At 44.0% G+C, this 20,667-nt stretch overlaps 1 pseudogene across 1 annotated transcript; it reads left to right on the top strand.

The window, feature by feature from the left end:
* The first annotated feature begins 10,063 nt into the window (after positions 1-10,063).
* Positions 10,064-12,695, top strand: LOC147453020 (F-box/kelch-repeat protein At5g15710-like; annotated as a pseudogene). The gene is made up of 2 exons (XR_015188940.1): positions 10,064-11,469; positions 11,597-12,695. The product of XR_015188940.1 is annotated as an F-box/kelch-repeat protein At5g15710-like (transcript).
* Positions 12,696-20,667: the final 7,972 nt, after the last annotated feature.

Raw genomic sequence — 20,667 nt, 5'->3', positions numbered from 1 at the left:
CTAAAGCACCATGGATTTTCACAGGAGCCCAAGAACGCAAAGTAAAAGAGACCATTCGATCTTTGCGGACCCCCACTGGCGTAATGCACTCGCTCCGAATGTGTTTTACTAAAGAAGGAAAGCTTACCGGTTTGAAGTCACACGATTGGCATAAAATGTGTCAGGTACGTTCATAGTGGACTTTAATATCATTGCATAAAATGTGGACTTTAATATCATTGTTGCACATACTTTACAGTTTATTTTACCGGTTGCCATTGAGGGATGTTTGTCTTTCGACATCCGTAACACAATCTACAAACTTGCAAAGCTGGTGCAATGGATCTCACAAAAGGAGATCAACGTAGACTTCATACCATTCGCCAAACTAAATGCTGCGGAGCTTGTGTGCATGTTTGAGAAACATTTTCCTACTACCATGCTAACCATTCAGGTGCATCTTCTTGTTCACATAGTTGATGAGGTGGAAATAGCTGGCACAGTTCATTCCAGATGGATGTTATTCTTAGAACGTTTCATGAAAACGCTTAAGGGATATGTGCGTCAAAAGGCACGTCCGGAGGGTAGCATGGCAAAAGGTTGGTTGGTATCAGAGTCCCTAGTGTACATTGGAGAGTGGCTAGATGGATTTGATAAAGCCCGGGACACGCTATGGCGAACCATAGATGATGAGCGCATATCTGGGATTGTCATGTGCAATCTCGGTGTTGAGAAGAAGATGACGGAAGATCTAGAGGCTAAAATCAACCGATTTTGCATGCTTCACAATCCAATGATGCAAAAGTGGATTTCACAATATGAGGATGCAAAGCAAGAGCGACAAAGGGCACGAATCGAGTGGAGACGGGGAAGACGACCACCGATGCACTATCCAACGGTTCTGGAGAGCCTACCAACCTTCATGAGCTTAAGATGGTTGCACAACCAATTGAAAAGCGCACAACAATGTTCGATAGTTTAGGATTGATGAGTTTTTTAATTCTAACATAATGAATTCTTTGTATGTTTTGACAGTGGTTGATGAGAGGACGTGATCCCACACCGTACGAGCGCAAGTACGCAGGCAGGAAGGGCTTAAACGCCCTGATGGACATTCTCAGTTCTTGCGGCGGCATGGTTAGTATTAGGGTTTACTCTTTTCTATTTTTTGTATTGTTTTATAAATGTCGTTATATGTTTATACTTACTGAAAGCTGTCTTATTGTCTTTTTTTGCAGAATCCGACAGATACGCTGCTTGGACGCGATGAGACGTCTGACTAGACGACGTCAGTTTAGCCGTAGCTAGATAGCATTAGTTTAGGGTTTCTCATAGCTTATGTATCATGAGACGGATTTTATACGTCTTTTTGAACCATGTATATTATTACATTTGTCACCGCAGTTCATTTTGCCAATCAATTCTTTATGCCTATGATGTTGTACAATTGTCATTATTACATTTGCCAATCAATTCATTTTGCCTATGATGTGTACAATTGTCAATTTTACGCTTGTCAATTTTGCAAACAATGCGTCTTGTGGGTGACTATTTTGGGTCTATTATCTACCCTTGCACTTTTTTAAAAAAGTGAATCAAGTACAATATGGTTGATGGGTGGCAGGGCATTCAATGCCCTGTCACCAAAAAAAAAATTCTCTCAGGCGTCGCTAAACCGTCGCTATTTATGGCTCTGTAGCGTCGCTATGAGCGTCGCTATAGACTTCTGTGTAAACGTCGCTATAACCGTCACTATGAGCGTCTCTATATAGTGACGGTTATAGCGACGCTCTCGTAGCGACGCTATTAGCGACGGTTTTAGTGACGTCGGGGGTTATAAAAACCCAGTGTATTTCCGTCGCTAACAGCGTCACAAGAGCACACAACCTCTTGTAGTGGTTGAAGCTGTAAATACAGCTGTGTACATTATAAAGAGGACACCTACAGCTGCGGTGCATGATGTAACACCTGAGGAAAAGTTTAGAGGTACAAAGCCTGATTTGGCACACTTGAAAGTGTTTGGATGCATATCTTACGTGCATGTACCAGATGAGTTGCGTAGGAAATTGGATCCTAAAGCAGAGAAATGTATTCTTGTGGGATATTCCCTTGAACAAAAGGGGTACAGGTGCTACAATCCTACTACATGAGAATTACGAGTGAGCAGAGATGTAGTCTTTGATGAGATGAGTAGCCAGTACAGTAATGCACATGGCACTATTGGGGCTGATGTAAAAGATGATGTGGTTATACAAAATGTGAGGCCACAGTCACAGGTTTTGAGTGGACCACAAGAGTCCTCTTCTCGTGGCTCTGTTGAGAAGCCATGGAATGGTAGACTACGTACGCAGGTCACTCCACCAGCATGTACAGGGAATGTATCACCAAAAGGGAAGGAAAAGGTTGATGAATCTCCCTTTATGGCTGATGCATCATCAGGTTTTTCACATGTAAACATGGATTCAGATGGTTTTGAACAAAGTCTTGATGAGGAATTTGGAATTCCGGCTGTCAGGACACCTGGTGTAAGGAAAGTACAAGAAGATGCTAGAGGGCAAAGGATTGACCCAGGACCGCGCAGATCTAACAGAGTCAGAAATTCAATTTAGAAATTGACTTATGATGGGTATCTAGCACATCACCAAGCCTACATGGCTAAGGTGATACAGGATGTGGAGCCCACATGTTTTGAGGATGCAGTTGGAAATGTGCATTCGGATGATGCAATGAATGAAGAGATGGCTGCATTGGAAGCAAACGACACATGGGAGTTGGTGCCATTGCCAAGTGACAAGAAAGCTATTGGCTGTAAATGGGTGTATAAAACCAAGCATAAGGCTGATGGTAACATTGAGCATCACAAGGCAATGCTGGTCGCAAAGGGTTATGCACAGACGTATGGCATAGACTATGAAAAGACCTTTGCTCCAGTGGCAAAGATGACGACTGTGAGAGCTGTCATAGCATCTAGAGGATGGATTATGCATCAAATGGATGTAAAGAATGCCTTCTTGAATGGTGAGTTGCAAGAGGAAGTGTATATGGATCAGCCACCTGGTTATGTCGATCCAGGTTACCCATATTATGTATGCAGGCTTCTCAAAGCTTTGTATGGTTTGAAGCGGGGCTCTAGAGCATGGTACGACAGGATTGCCACGTATCTTGTCAGTATTGGTTTTAGGAGAGCTCATGTTGATCATTCACTCTATGTACGTGAGAGTGATGTGGGGATTGTGGTCGTTACCATATATGTAGATGACCTTATTATTGTGGGTGACAATGCTATGGAGATTGACCATGTGAAGAGTCTTCTCAAACAGGAGTTTGAAATGAAATATTTGGGCGAGTTGCGCTACTTTCTTGGCATTGAGGTGATTAGGACTTTAGAGGGTGTATGGCTGTCATAGAGACAGTATCCTTTGGACATGTTGTCAAAGTATGGTATGGATGATTGTAAGCCAATTTCTATTCCCTTGGATGTGAATGCAAAGCTGAGTGCAGAGAAGGGTGATGTTGTTGAGGATGTCAAGATGTACAGGAAGATTGTGGGTAGTCTAATCTACTTGACTATCATGAGGCCAGACTTGAGCTACACAGTAGGCTTGGAGAATCAGTTCATGCAGCTTCCGAGGAAGCCACATTTGGATGGAGTATGATGCACACTTCGGTATGTGCAAGGGACTCTTGACTACGCATTGTTCTATGCAGCAGATGCGCCATTAGCATTGTATGGGTATACAGATGCAGATTGGGCAGGTAGCATTGTTGATAGGAGATCTACGAGTGGCTTCACGTTCTTTTTTGGGAGTGCTGCTGTTACTTGGAGCCGCAAAAAGCAGCCCACGGTTGCTTTATCGAGCACAGAGGCCGAGTACAAAGGTGTAGCAGTTGCGGCGTGCGAGGTAGCTTGGCTACGCACATTACTTGAGGACTTGGGAGTGCAGGTGGACCAGCAGATTTTCATCCATTGTGACAACCTCAGCAGCATGCAGTTGGCTAGGAACCTAGTGTTCCATGCCAAGACCAAGCACATAGAGGTCCATTACCACTACGTTCGAGAGCGAGTGTTGGCGGGCGACATCGACTTGGTCTACGTCAGCATAGAGGAGTAGATAGCAGATATCTTTACCAAGGCCCTCGGAGCTGAGAAGCTTCGACGTTTTCGGACTATGCTTGGGACTCTGCGACATGCAGAGCTCAAGGGGGAGTGTTGAGATGTCGAGCTCTACATCTTGAGATGGCATCCACTACGGGTCTTGGCCGCTTACGGCATTTACTCACTGGAGTGTTAGGTGACCGACACGGAGGATCTCTGCCATTGATTCTACAGCTGGACTACACTTATAGTGCCAGCCTAGTACGCTTCTAGCGAGTTCACACTTAGTGACCGCATGTACATATGTGCTACTTTTTAGATTTTGCACTTAGTTATTTTGTACTCTCTTTTCTAAGAAGAAGAAGAAGCTTTCCATCTCTATGCGCTTTGTGCTTGTCTTGTGTAGCCCTCTTGCATCCTCATTCTTTACATAAGCTAATTGGCATACCTTCTATGCTAACTAGCATACACATGGCTAGTGTAGGAATCAAGGCTAGATAAATGTTCCTTAACATTATCTTACCAGAACTCTGTGTGATTGGAGGTCCTTGCCCTATGACCTTGCCACACCATTCAGCTGGTATCCTCTGCTGGTAGTGGAAGCTCTACATTCGGTCCCTAGGGAGCACGCAACAACAAAGCATATTAGGTGATAGGTATGCTCACATGGCATTTTGACCATTGCACTGATTTCGTGTACTTCTAGTGGCAAACCACAGCCAGTACACACGTTGCTTGTTGTCCCATCGCTTACCCCTCCTGTACACTCTGTAAAAGTGTCCATAGCTATCTTGCATAGAGCAGTGGGGATGAAGGAGCCTTGTATCATCCTACTTATTTGCATGAGCAGCTGCAATTGACTATTGCAGGCGTGCACTTTCGCTTCCTGTACCTCCACATTAATCTACAAACCAATCAAAACAGAGGCATGGTAAGTACATAGGATAGTTGTGCACATATTCAAAACATAAGGTTCAATCACAAAAACCATCGGCACTTACATGAAGACATGTTATGTCAATATCAATAGCAGTGGGGGTGTCCTCATTGTGAGGAAACCCCAAACCATCCAGTGTCTCCTTCAGTGTCTCGATCTTTATCTTGAGCTCTATTTCTCTCCTTGTATCCACACTGTCAGTGAGGCCTAAACACCGCAATTTATTCTTAGCATCATGAAGCTTATATCTCATAGCAAGTACTACAGGGCTGACCATATCATGGCTTGCTTTCAGAACCTTTGCAGCTTCAAGCTCCTGACCCGCATTCTTGAGTTGTTGTTTTTAGCATCCTGCAGTCGATTTCTGAGATGGTCATTTGCACTCATGATGTGCTGCAAATCAGAGAGCCCGAAATATGACATGCTTGTTGTCACTTTGTGAGAGTTGTTAATAGAGAGGGGTGTTGCCCTGGCAGCAGAAACAACTTTCGAAGCTACTTGGCCATCGCAATCGTCCTTTGTTTCCGCGGAGCCCTCCTCCGTTTTTTGACTTGAGGGGTGGGTATTACGCACCCTCCACTTTTCAACATGGGCATTGTAGTATCCTTTTTCTCGAAGGTCCTGCAAATGCTGGACAGCAAACTCGGCCCAATTGAACTGCATGATTGAGCCACTTGCAATTTCCACTGGACTGAATTGTTTTACAAAACCCTTCACAAAAGCCGAATTAATTTCCATGTTGGTGGGGGGCTTCTGGTACACCATGTAGTGCAGCTGAAGTACTTGGTCATACATGTCGCCATGAATGCTACTGCATTTGAAGCGATATTTGTTGCGATCCTTCGCCTCTCTGAATACAGTGAACCACTCCAAATCTGTAATCTGCTCCCCCTTCACCAATCTGGGGTCGTCACCGTCCATGGAGAGGCCATGGACAACATTAAACTCTTTTGCTGTTACACAAAACTTTTCGTGCAGTTGGATGTTCAGCTTGGGATCTTTCCATCGGCTTGCACACCACACAGAATTATAAGATTAAAAACTTACAAAACCCCACTAGAATAGGGCTGTCAAGTAATTTATACATAGGCAATTGCACAGGCTCTCCTTAGATGCAATCATCTAAGCATGCACCTTGAATGCCTAAGGCAATGCACAAGCACTTGATCAGTGTGAGAGAATCCACAACTAGATTTCAGCTAGGGGTTACTGCAAAAACAAGCATATAAGCTGAATGCATAGTCCTCTGTGTTGATTTTGCAGCATATGCTTAGCAACACATTTTTCTCATGGGTGATAGGATTCACTAACAGATTAGTAGTCGGGGCATGCTGGAGAAATGTGTCATGCTTTGATTGATTTACAACTTCCAAATGTGGCCCCCTCATTGAAGAGAGAGAGAGAGAGAGAGAGAGAGAGAGAGAGAGAGAGAGAGAGAGAGAGAGAGAGAGTACCTGAGTCCTGCTTCCCCTTCCCTGCATGCATGTACTTTGACATTGGGGATCCTTGGGAATTAGAAGCATTTAATCTTTTGCAGGGTGGAGGAGAAGCAACATAACCTTTGCCCCTCGACTTCCTTCTTGGTGGAGTACTGTCAAGATTGTTGTCGGAGGTGGCTGGCTCCACTGGTGAGCTTTCCTCCACTTGGGCTGACTGCTGGCCTCTGACTGCAGACCTTCTTGCAGCTCACAATCGCTTTCCTCCCTCTCTCTGACCTGTGGCCCCTGCGCTGTGCTTCCCTCCATGCTTCATGACTACACCACTACCTCAATGACTGAGCTTAACTGTTAGAGATTTTAAAAATATTACGATTCATTTTTTCGAAGTCCAAGTATTACACTTTGTATAGTTCATGATGGTCGCCCACACACTTGAAAAACATGACTGTCCTATCCATGTGTTATGCTTATAATATGTTCTTGTTAGCATATGTTAACTAGCACGAAAAGCACGGCACCTTAACATGCTTTCACCCATTAGTCATCCATTCTGGAATGATGTCGTAGGGTAAGATAGGGATCCTCTACCGCTAGAGAAAGGACTAATGACTAGGATTTATCTTCTCTACCCATAGTCGAGGACAACTATGATTTCAAGAGAGAGGTAATGTCATAATACCTAATATCTAATTCTCCTAAATGATTTTCTCATGTTAAACTGATCAATTAATATGGGGAAGTACCAGGGGAGAGCTAGAATATTGGTTAAGCTGGCGGACTGGTCACAATAGGGATCTAAAGGGGGGGGCATCTGCAAAAGAGCAATGTGCACCAATGGGCTTCAAAGACCTTAAGGTGCAGCCCATTAAGACTTCCTGAAAATGCTAAGGTTCCAAAATTCAAAGGCTATGTCCAATGGTCAAAACCTAGGAAATATTGGATGCTTGTGGGAAGACTCAAAAGTCTTCCCACATCCCTATCCTTGAGGGGGCAAGCCCTTTTAGTAGGGGATGAGAGAGAAACACACACACACACACTCTTGCAATCTCCCTTTACACAAAGGGCATAGTGGACACATGTCAGCTCCCTAGCCCAGTTGCCCCAAGGTGCATTCAAATCCTATTGGATGGCCATAGAGGTGGACCAATGAGAATTAGGCTAGATTAAATTTAGTTTAATCATTTAAAAACACTTGATAAAAGAACCAATAGAAATTAAGCTCTCTAGAAAAATATTGGACAGTCTCCCAAGGGGTCCAATGAGCATTCAACAGCCCAATGGCTTGCCTGATTCCTGTTGGCTAGAAGACTAAGGGGTCCAATGAGAGTTTAATTGCATTATTTAAATACCTAAAGCTCTCACAAAAGGGGAAAGGGGGACACATATCACAAGGCTATCACTTATGCTTCTTAATTGTCATTGCCTAAGCTTTATAGGGGCGAATGGGATGCCAACAGGTGCAATTAGCAAGAGGGGTCGACCGAGAGAGAGAGGGGGGGATAATTTTTGCAAGGCATTATCACTTACACACTCACACAAGCTCATGTGTGAAGAAAAGAAGACTCTCTCTCCTTCTCAAGATTTAATGGAAAGCTCATCATCTACTCCAAGCTTGTGAGAAGGGAGGCCTACACCAATAACTCTTGGCTTTGTGATGCAAACCCAACCAAGAGCCAAGCTCCAATGCATGCTCATCTCCTATACCATTTCTAATTACTAGGCTATGCTAAGTTATTATGAGTGATTATGTGAGGAGACATACTTCTTTCTCGTAAGAATACTCCTTCTTCCTCTCGATCTACTCTCATACCCCGCTAGCTCTCACCATCTTCGAAGGTGTGTGAGGTCTTGTGTCTGAGACAGTGAGGGAATTGATGTTGTGTTTTATAAGTGTGAGCTTGGTGCTTGAAGATTTGTTATTGAAGGAATACAAAGTATTGCATAGTAAAATGTCTCCCTTAATGGGGGAAACCTATAATACAAAGCCTTTTGGAGGGGGGACCGGCTCCATGTAAATCTGGTCCTCAACTGTTGTCAATAGCTTAATTTCTCTCTCTTTTTGAAGTATTGTTCATGCCTATCTAACTAGGTGTTATGTTTTTTGTTGCTCTCTCCATTCAAGCACTCTTGCTATGCTCATTAGAAATCTATTCTAACGAAATGCTCACTATGTCTTATGCTGGTTCTACTCCACCTAGCCATTTGCTATAACAATAGTTCCCTTTTGAAAGACAATACAACATTCACATTATCTGACATACTTGTCTTTCGCGAAACAAGACAACAATTGCAACCAATTTCCTTGCACCAAAATCTAATCATGTTCATTGGTACATCTGCTTTGGTTTATCCATATACTACAGGTCTCATCTAGCTTTATGTCCCAAGGAAACACTTCAGTCTTAAGAGAATTATCAAAGCCCAAGTTTGCTAGGCAAGAACAACTAGACCATAACATTTTTGTCTATCAATGACCTTTTAGGCTCTTGCCATTTCTCTACAATTTACACAACTTGAGAGCTTGAGGAAACAAACTTAAGACATTTTTCTTAGCATCACCGTTCGAGACTTCAACATCCATGTTGACGACCCCGTTGTAAGCTAGGCTTCTGCAAAGAAACTGCAATCAAAGGATCCTTTATAGACAATATAAAACTGGACTATGTTTGGATTAAAACCTCTTCACTAGACTTTTTCTTTCATTTTGATTAGATTACTGCTCTACATAGATATTCCTCCCAATATAGCTCCCCAACCGAATCTACAAAGATCACCAGAACCCCCTTTCTTCCTTGAAAAATGATTGCCAAATTGCCCTGCTTCTTCCCTCATTCCCCAACTCCACGATGGAAAATGACTATTGCTCAATTTAATCATTTTTTAAAGCTGATACCTATGGTTTATGTGTGTTTCTTGATTCAACCACATATGTTAAGCTATTTTCTCCTTTTGAACTTCCTCCTACCATCATGTCTGATTGTTATGCGGTGTGAATGAGATACCAAGTGATAAAAGTACGAGGCCTGCCAATGAAAACGATATGTTAGACAAAAGAAACAACCTCTTAGCGAGAATGAGATAACAAGTGATAAAAGTACGAGGCCTGCCAATGAAAACGGCATGTTAGACAAAAGGAACAACCTCTTAGTGAGAATACAATAGACTTCCAAGAAAGCACTAGATGGAGTAAATAACGAATCCAAACAATGCGAAAAAAACAAAATGAGCACAGAAAACGTGACAAAAAGCAAAGTGAAGTTTACTTTTGGTGGAATTGATTACATATTGATGGGTGCCAAAAGGAATAAAAATTATGCTTGACACCTTCGTTAAGAGGTGGGATCAATGGTCCACATTGAGCCATCGGACCACATTTTTAGGTGTGAACTAAGTGTTTGTGAACAGAGTGTGAACTTGATTTTAAATAGGGTGTAAATTGAGTGTGCACTATAGCAAAATTGGTGTGAGCTTGGGAGGCTGGCTATGTGCACCACACCAAAATTGGTGTGAACTCGATGTGAACTAAGCATGAATTAGGTGTGGCAACAACTTGATCTATAAATTTAATACTCACAATCCCTTCAACAACAACTGAGCCATTAGAGTCAAACTCAAAGGAGATAGGGTTCATGGGGTCAAGCCTTGGATTCGAGACCCTTGAGAAACCCTAGATCCGAATCGCCCACGATCAGCCGTTGGAGCCTGGAGGTCACCAGGAGGTGTCAATTAGTTTTACAAATTGTGAATGCCACGAAGACGTCACGTGAGCTCTACCTCAAGGCTTAAAGCTGAAAGTTCGACTACGGCACGATTCATTGCAGAGAGAGAGAGAGAGAGAGAGAGAGAGAGAGAGAGGCTCTTGGAAGTTGGCGATGGAGCATCTGCCAAAGGAGTTGTTAGAGAATGTGCTGCAGAGGCTCAGCGTGTACGACATAATACGCGCAGGATGTGCATGCAAGATGCTCAGAGCGTTGGTCTCATCGCCAATGCCATACTGCCCTCACATTGGCATCCTCCTCCTGCCTCATCCCCATGTTCAGCTTGGGTTTGCATCTGAGCATATACCCAGCCAGCTATCTGCCTGGGCATATGATGCTGATGGAGAAGCTTGGCTCACTCTGTCACTGGCATTTGTGCAGCCCTATTTGCCTCATTTGCCCAACCCCGTTGCATCTGATGGTGGGTTGCTCTGCTTCGGCTCCGGTTGCAACTTCGTCATCTGCAACCCCATCACCAAATCATGGAGAAGGTTGCCCCATCTTGCAGAGATAGATCAATGGTTTGCGATGACACAGTACAAGCATTTGGGTTGAAGTACATTGCTGTATCTGGTACATATGAATTCTTCCTTCTCAATCACTGCGCGCCAAAGTCCCTTGCAAGCGAAGCCATACTAATGACTTACAGCTCCGCATCCTCACAATGGTTTTGCGGGTTGCCTCTTATCATGCCTGTCGGATGTAAGCTTCATAATGATACCATCCTTTCTTGGAACTCCAGGTTATATTCACTATGGATGCGGAAAGGAATTATAGTGATTTTTGCCTTCCTCAGAGACACTTGGACGGAGGTAGAAGTGCCGACGCTTGAATATCCATTAACATTGTTGAAAGCTTTCTTAATGGTTGTTAGCGGTAGCTTGTACATGGTGGGTGGGGTAGGTCCTGTTTGGCACCATAATAATTACCAAGAGCAACCCACAACTATTCGCATTTGGAAGTTGCTTGCGCTAGGCGATGAATGGGAGGAAGTGACAACAATGCCCTTTCTAGTCTTTCGTGAATTTGAACAGTGTATTGACTTCGATTTTGTCCAGTGTTGGGGAAAAAATGGGGTCATGTACATGAAAGGATTACTGATGGATATTCTCATGTTTGATCTTCGAACAAATGAGTGGAAGTGGTTAAAGAAATTGTCTACAGTCTACTGCTTTTCACTCATTTTTGAGCCATCTTTGTCAGCCATGGCTTGAGAGATAGTACAAGGTCAACAAATGAAAGTGATGCAGGCTATTTAAGGTTCAAGTCTCCTCCTTTGAATGCGTGCATGATAAGAAGGTTGTCTTTTGGTTTGCAGATTGCTACCTTGCATAGACCTGTAAGGCCTGTTTTTTATCCAAAGCTTATGCTATACATCTTTTGGCAGGTGATTTCTGTTGAAGAAGGCATTTACGTCATGGTTGATCAACAGTGAATGCGATGATGGAAGAACATGGCATGCATTATGCATTGGGCACAGATGACTTTAGTGAGGATGTTGTATTATTTAGTCAATACTATGCATGGTGAACTGATGGTTTTATCGTTTTATGGGTGACTAGCATGAGTCTATACCTTGCACTTTTCTTCAAAGGTGAATCTGGTTTTGTCTTGGACTCATCTAGTTTAAAGCTACATCATGTAGTGCAATGCACATTATGTTGTACTTTTAAGGTAGCCAGTAGGGTTGAAACATCCATATGCAGTGCACCACGGGAATCATTTTGTGGCTGCCTTGCACTCTGCATCAGTATGTTAAAAAAAAGGGGTTTCTGCATTTTCTAATTTGTTATTAGCAAATGGTGTGTATTGATATGTCACATGGCTTGCTTGTGTTGGATGAAAGATATAGCCTACTTGCAAGTTTAAATGGTCTGTTGCAATTAGGTTTGGTTTGCATAGAAAGATACATATACGGATCAGAGAGACTGACGATGCAGGGCTCCACTGCATTACTGAGTGGTCACGACATCGTTGTTTGGTCCATCGCTGATAAGTTTGGTCTGCATAGAGACATACTATTTGGATGCGAGAGACTGACGATGCAGGGCTCTGCTGATCTGCCTACTCATGGTGTAGGGTAGGGTATGTTTGATGCTAGTCATACTGCTTGCCTTGGTTGCATATTGTTTGCAGCGATAGAGGGTTGGCTTGATGCAGGCCTATCTCATGCTTTCATATATAGATTTTGGTTCTTCCTCTGCCATTTGAGGATCAACCGCCTTATACTCTACTTCATGTGGTTGACGGCTCATGCTGGTTTGCCAGTGGGGACATGGGATTGGCTGTTATTGGACATGTTCGTGCTTCACCTTACATGTAGATGAGACTAGTAGCCACTGCCTTGGGTTTTACCCACATGCACATATGGTTTCACGTGCAGTTTGTGGCCTACTATGTTAGGGTTCGATTTGCTGGCTTTTAAGTTCCTGAGTTTTCACCTTACTTTTGAGGGGCAATGAGAGAATTCCGTTTTCGTGGTGCTGGTGATGTAGCACATTGGATATGTTTCCAGATACTATACTTGCTTTTGAGTCTCAATCCCTGTGAGCTGACTTTTGCTACTGTAATTACAGTCACCTTGTAGTTGCAGTCACCTTGTGGATGATTTGGAAAGCTAGATGCTCGCATGTTATTGGTTCTCAACCTTCCACTCCTGAAGATACATTTAGTGGTATTTGGACTGAGTTAGTTCACACTCTTTGTAGTGCGTGGGGTACTTGAATCCACTTCTCCAGGGCAGTAGAGGATTGCCGCCACATTTTCTTGAGATGATGGGCACACAGTACCACCGGCCTTACAATAGCACAGGCCTCGATTACTTGGCATTATTCTCTTGTTAAAGTTATAACATCTCAAGTGAATGGCCCTGATACGGGTTTTAGGGTTAGGGTTTTTATGTTGAGACCATAGGCGCATTTGATTACCTTGTTCGTTTGGCCAGTCCCAGGCTCTCTTTCCCTAGGAAGAGGCTCTCTTTCCCTAGGAAGGTGGTCCATGCCAATCTCTTTGTTAGTAAGAATCCTCTATACCCCACACAAATTCTCTCCCCTCTTTGACGCCCTCTACTTGTATCTGTAAACATCTGTGTTGCAGTTATGGAATGAGAGACACTGATGGATTCTTGGAATGACCCTCGGATTTTGAACTAACTTTACTGAGTTTTGTAGGTTCCGGCCGAGGGGCCTTAACCCTAGTAGAAGAAGAAGACTTGACAACTTATTGAAGTCGGTCAAGGGGCTTAAAACCCAAAGTGGGTTAGGAATCAAAATCTTAACGTTGTCCAACTTACAAAAACCGACCCCTGGGGCCTAAGAAACCCCTCAAAACACTTCTAGAAGCCAATTGTGTAAATCAAGCTAATGTGACAAGCTGTACGGACATCCCGGAATTCACAACGGATTTTTTAAGGAAAATCCAAGTTTAGGAAATTGCTTTTTTGTTGTCAGTTTTTCATATCTGATGCTTTTTGTCACGTGTACATGGCTCTGTGTGCCACATGGACATGCTTCATCGACTTCTAGAGCCAATTCTGTACATATCCTAGATAGGAGTGTCTGGAATCCTAGGAGGATTAGTATTGAAAATTTTGAGAGCTTGTTCGTAGGAGGGGCATGTCCGGATGAGTCCATTAGATTAGGTTTTCTAGTTCTAGAACCCTCTTGCATAAATGGATTGTACGAGCGTTTTGAGAGATGTTATTACACTTTGGTGGGCATCTGACATGACGTGCACGTAGAGGAACGTGTCGGTCCAGTCTGCCCCTCAAATGTGTCACAAAATAGTGAGTTATCGTTGAAAACTACCATGTTCGCACATTTGCACATTTTCTCGACTTGACCTAAAATTTCCCGACCTGACACTCAAAAGTCAAAACATTGGCCAGCGTTTTTGCATATGTTTGGGAGCGCCAGATCAACCTAGTGTCTTGCATGTATATGCCTTGGCGTTTTTGCTCCACTTTGTAGACAAGCCCAACGTTTTCTATAGTAGCAGATCAGCCCAGCGTTTTCAGTTTCCAACCCTCTTCCTCGTTGGATATTGCTTTAAGCTGCGGATGCTATCTTCCTTGTTCCAACTCGGACCTTTGGCAGTCCATTGAGCCTCTTCTTTGCCATTCCCTCACCGCATCGAATGCTCCCCATTGCTGGTCGTTATCAGCTCCATCATCGTTTGTGTTTCCAGCCCTTCATTCGTCTCACATCAAGACTGCGAATCAGTCCCTTGGTGGCCATCAACAACCCCTCACTCATACGGATCCCAAGGTGCATCAAATCAACCCACAGGTGCTTCATCTTTTAGAGTTATCGTGGCGACATTCCCCATTTGAGTCGGTAGAGTCTACATTTGAGGTACTACATGTTTGTACATTTTCTATTTACGCAATTAAAAGCAAAAACCACATCGGCAACGGTGTGGGGGGGCCTTGAGGGGGTTGGTTGGGACCCCATCGGGTGTCATTCTTCTCTTCTCTCTCTCTACACATCTCCACCTCTTTCATTCTCTCTCTACAAAGAAATAAAAGCAACCATCATTCGTGCCAAGTAGCACACATTTAAGCAAGGAAAGAAGTAAAGATTCATGGAAGTATAAAGTCTAGATCTTGTCACCATTTCAATTCCGTTGCACTTGACATTGGTATCAAAGCTTTGTGATTTTGTACTAATCCAATAATCTTTGAATTTTTTTTGTCTTTCGTGTGTTTAAGTGCGTGTTATAGCATTTCGCCCAGTTACACTTCTCTCATTGTCGGAGTTTCACCTCTAAACGTAAAAATTGGTCTCAAAAGCACTAGCGCCAAAAGCTGTCAGCGTGTTTTGCGAAAATCCGTACAGCTGCCACGTCAGAATGTCATCGCAAAATCTGAAAGTTTCGTATATGTTGACACGTTGATAGACCGCTTTTGGTGTGTACAAAGTAGCGTTTATATGCATGGTCATATGTACAAAAAGATGTAAATACATGTATTTGGGAGCTTTGCAAAGTGGTTTCAAGTTCGAAAAAAGATGCAACGTGTACACATTGTGAATAGTCAGGTTCACACGCTAGCAGTCGGACACATGTACATGTCTGTATAGGGTATCGGGGCCTTGGGTATGGTTCTAGGTGGCTTATTTTGGTTCTAGAGAATGTGTTTGAGCTTTCTAGAATGTAAATAATGCAAGCGATAAGTATGGGTCCTCTCATCCCGCTCGAGAAGTTTGGGACATGCAGTAACTGTCTATTTATGGTGCTTGATCTGTGGTGATGCGTGTACCACCCTAGAAGTGGTCAAAAATAGAATGTGGAGATTTGGAAATGTGCTTTGGGTATCGAGGATCAAGCGTACAAAATACGAATGGCCGATTACACACACACTCTCTCTCTCTAATATTCTCTCTCTTACCCGCACCCCGTTGACCCTTAATGACCCCCCCCCCCCCCCCCTCTTTATTGGCCACCCTCGGCCAGGAGCGGCTCAAGCACCCACCCCCTTCTCTCGCTTTCTCTCTCTCGCTCCCGCTGTGTCGAGCCATAGCCGCACACGAACCCGCTCTCTCCCGTATTCTTATCCACACACGCCCCTCCCACACTCCCTCCCTCGCTCTCCATGCAAGCCAATAGACAGAAAATATTCCCTCTCTCTTCCCCACCTGCTTGCCTCACCCTCGGCCCCATTCTCCCTCCCTTGGCCCGCTATCCCCATCCTCTTCCCCCCCCCCCCCCCCCCCCCCCCCCACACCATTGACTCGCTCCCCTCCTCTCTTCCTTGAGACACCATGCAAGACAGAGAATAATATCCCCCGCCCCCTCACTCACACACTCTCTTCCCCCCCCCATGATGGGCACCCACCATAGAGATTCTCTCTCTCTCTCTCTCTCTCTCTCTCTCTCTCTCTCTCTCTCTCTTATCCACACCCACCTCACCCCATCCCTCTTCCTCTCTCGCGCGTTCTGCACGCTGAGCCCCAGCCGACAATTCTCTCTCTCCCCCTCTCGCTCTTCTCAGCCCGAAGGCGTAGCACAAGAAGCCGGAGCACATTCTCTCTCTATACACACACCACACACACACACCCTCATCCTCTCCCTCCCTCACCACCTCCAACCCCCCTTCTCTCTCTCACGCTCTGTTTACGGCTCCAGCCCGCTGCCCGCAGTCTCTCTCTCTCTCTCTCCCCCTCTCGTGTCTGTACAGGCATAGTGGAAACTTCTCTCTCTCTCTCTCTCTCTCTCTCTCTCTCTCTCTCTCTCTCTCTCTCTCTCTATACACACACACACACACACACACACACACACACCATCCCCCCCCCATCCTCATCCTCGCGTAGCAGGCCGCCAATCGTCAACAGAGACAAAAAAAAAAAGATAAAACATATAATATATATATTATATACATAATAAGCTCGTTCCCACGCACGCTTGCGCACACATACAACCACACACACACACACACACTCACGCATGCACACCCACATCTATATACATACACACATACGTCCGCTCACACACCTATACGTACATATACACGCATATATGCACCACAAATACAAAAAAAACCAAAGGATTCCACGACTACGACGACAACGAAAAGGAAGGAGGACCCAAAGCACGCGCCGCCAACAAAAACAAGGAGAAATGCGCCGAAGGCATGCTCTGGCCGACCCCGAAAAGAAGTACGCGCTACACCGACGCACCTGCAACACCCATTCGTCGGCAACACGCAACCACCACACCATTTTCAGTAATTTATAGGTCATTTTCATCATTTCTTCAGTTTTCGCCCAAGCCATTGTAAAATTCCCACTTTGTAAATTCCCTCTCTTTAGGTGATGGTCACAAAGACCCACCTAGAGATTCTCATCTTTTAATAACCTCCCAAAACAAAGCAAGAGTCAACCACACCGGGCCCACTACTTGCTTTGTCTCCCCAATTAGCTTATCCTAATCACACTGGGATTACCATAATCCAAGCACCCAACACCTATAAATTGGCACTGAGAGGTCACTATCGGGGGGGCGGCTCACGAGAGGTCAGTACTTGGTAGAGTGTAAGTGGGAAGAGTTGACACTATTGGCATCACGGGGAAGGGGGCTTGTGTGTTGGTTTGCCTTGGGATTTGCACCATACGAAGGGAGCCACGTCCACCTCTCGACTCCAATGGTCGATGCACACACGTACACACGCTCTTGGTAGCAAGCTTCACAATCATTGAGTCGTCTTAGAGAACGCACCAAGTACTTTGCACCATCTTTTCTCCCTACTTCTCTATCACCACGGTGTGCCGCCTCGCCGGAAGGAAGGTCGTTGTAAATACTGCAGAAATAATTCTCCCTCACAACCCCGAGGGTTTTCATCATTTGTCAATCTCTCTCTCTCTCTCTTCCTCTCTCTCTGTGTGTGTAAGTTTGCAGTGTTCATATCATCGTGGTCTGCGTCCTAGCCGCTCAAAGCTAGGTGGTGCCCCCTGTTCGCTTTACCGTGATAGACTCGAGGCATGCCAGACGTTTTAGAGGCCGTCTGGGGTTTGGGGTTCGCTTTGCTCGCGTCACTACCTAGACCATAATTGTGGTGCTCTCAAGAAAGACTGAAATCCATGTCATTGTAGCCACCTCATGAGCACACCCCACCACAAATAATGGGATAACTACCAAGCAAGGTACTTACAAAAGGTAGCTACCAAGGACATACTAGTCATGTGAAAAGGGAAAATAACCACCTCTTGACCTGAATTGCTACATTGTGCTCGAACACCACCAGATGGGAAAACCTAGCTACCACACCAATAAATTTTTTACTACAACCCCACCACCTGGGAAAACCTAGCTACCAGACCAACAAATTTCTACTACAAGCAACACTATAACTACCATCCTGGATGCCTACTAGTAAGTAGCTACACTCAATATGTCTTACAGATTGGGTAGCCACCAAGACAATGACTCTCGAAGATACTAATACATATAGTAGGTGGACATCCCAAGTTATAAGCTGCATGCCGATTGACAGGGCATCATATCAATGACTTCTTCCTTAAAATTGATAGCTACCACCCTTACCTCACACAATCTGGTGACTATGAAAACCATTCCTGTAGATATGCAGCAAGAACTAAGCTTGTATCAGCACTGATGGCCTGACGCATATCACTCCAATGGTAGGACTCATGAAAACTAGAGGGTGGCTGCCACCATAGGGCTGATTACCATATTTATCCCACCTAATCTTACAGCTATGAAAAAACTTACAACACGCCAACAAGAAAGATAGGAATGAAGCTAATGTAATCTCAGGACGCTTTTCAAAGTGCAGAAAAACATTAGAATGTAGAAAAACATCAGAATGCAGCAAACATTCACCTGGGGTTGCTCTAGAAGATGCACGGGATGCTTTTGCCAAAATTTTCTCTTGATTCGTCTTCGACACACATCCTACTTGTTCGGCGAGACACGCGTATTCTCTGTCGAGAAGGAGAGCACCAATTCCTTGACCTCATAAGAGATTGCATCCTTTGTGCGTGCCTGTCGCTCGCATAAATGCAATGGCAAGGATTCATTTTTTAATTTCTCTCTTGCTGCGTAGAAGTTTCTACTGTGTGTCCCTAGAAGTTTTGAAGCTACATAAATGTTTGGGGTTGGTGCTCTCATGGCCATCATGATAGTAGCCCTCTTAAGAAACGGTTCTTTCTTGCTCCTGGGTTTCTTGATGGTGGAAAGAGCGTCCCTGAAACCCACCAGCACTGGATTCTCTCGCGTCTCAATTTTGAGCCCACGCATTCAACCATCATTGAGTGGTTTCAAAGGTGGTACCAATGTACTGTTGGGTATATTCCTTTATTCCACTATCCATCTTCTAGTGCCCCCATCGAGGAGAATTTGATGTCTCCTTGGTTGAAGAATAAGTAGGTTTCAAAGGTGGTAACAATGTCCTTGCAAAGTTATGGTCCAATTTTCACAATTGAGGAGAATCTAGATGAATGGATAGTAGATTTTGAGCTTTACATGCCCTACTTTCATATGCAAAACAATTAAAGAAAAGACAAACGATTCCCTTCAAAATGTGAGGTAAAGCTAAAGTTTGGTTTGATGCCTTGGAAGGTGAGGCTAGGAAAGCATTGCTACCTCTGCAAGCACAATTTCCACATGATCTTTGCAAGGAGGTTTCTCTGATCGACATGGATGTGAAGCTAAGGCCCTCAAGCAAGATATAAGTGAAGATCTCAATATGCTTCTTGAGAGGTTTGGACAAAATTGATAGAACTATATGAAATTAGACAATGGAGAGTATTTTGAACTAGAAAAATTCATGGCATGGTTGTACCCCAAGGTGCAAGAGAAGGTTGATTTTGATAGTGCAAAGAACCACAATGGAGCTCTGGTAATTGCTCAAGCGAAGAGATGCAAGATTACGAAGAATATTGAGTAGGGCGCTCTAGGCTATGAAGCGGTGGCGTCTACCCAACCACAAAGTCCACATGGTGAGGCACATATGGAGGATCAAGCAAAAATAAATATGGCAAGTGTTACATGAAGCGGTTTCATAATATGTAGGACTTATCTCACAGCAGATGCAAGAGTTGTGATTAAGTGTTATGGTCAGAGTTCAACCAAGAGGAGAAACAGGCAGAGCTATGTATTTCCCTAATCATTGTTACAACTACAGAGAAAAGGGGCATTATGCTCCTAAAAATCCACATCCACAAAGAGAAATGGAAGGTATGTATCTTGTGTTCGATAGAGGGAAAGGGAAAGGGCCACTCAATGGTCCAAAAGAGAAGCAATTTGAAAAATAAAATATATAACCAGCCCAAATGATTTTCTCATATTAAATCGATCAAGTAATGTGGGAGAATAAATGGGAACAAGGGCTATAATATAGACATGTGTTTATGGATCTATCTCAACACGGGGACAAGGTTAAAGAGTCCAAATGAGAGATGGTATGTCAAAGAGCAAGGCAAGGTAATGGAGCTTAAAGCCCTCAATGCTAGATTCATTAAAGACCTCCAAATGTTAGTGTTAAAAGTTCTTTGAACTATTCTAGCGAAAACATCCATGTGTTGTACCACATAGGGGAACATTTCATCCATGGTTAAGATTACAAATTTCCTAGGCAACAAATATGATCAAAACGGTGTAGTTGCAAATCTAAGAGCCATGACTAGGTGTTCCACATGGGTGAAGCCTTTCTCTACCGCTGTTATCATGCAACTGGAGAAGTAGATTGGCCTCATGAAAGATGTCGTTGCATCCTTCTGGAGTAGCACTACCCCCAAGAAGTCATCACCCACACTTGAGGTGACATAGAACTTTTTGTCCCATTGAGGCGGTGAGATATTTGGTAGAGTGGCTAAGACCTCCTTTACCTTGTTGTAGTGATGCTCACTCTTCTCATCCCATGTGAAAGTCGATCGTTGTGTAAGTTGTTTCAGTGGTAGAACAAGTTGTGATATTAGATGTATGAATCTACTCAAGTACCTC

Source organism: Adiantum capillus-veneris, chromosome 8 (assembly GCF_014529385.1).
Source record: "Adiantum capillus-veneris isolate H3 chromosome 8, ASM1452938v2, whole genome shotgun sequence".
NCBI classification, from domain to species: Eukaryota; Viridiplantae; Streptophyta; class Polypodiopsida; order Polypodiales; family Pteridaceae; genus Adiantum; species Adiantum capillus-veneris.
Note: the sequence above shows the minus strand (reverse complement) of the source record. Positions and strands in the feature narration are given on the sequence as shown.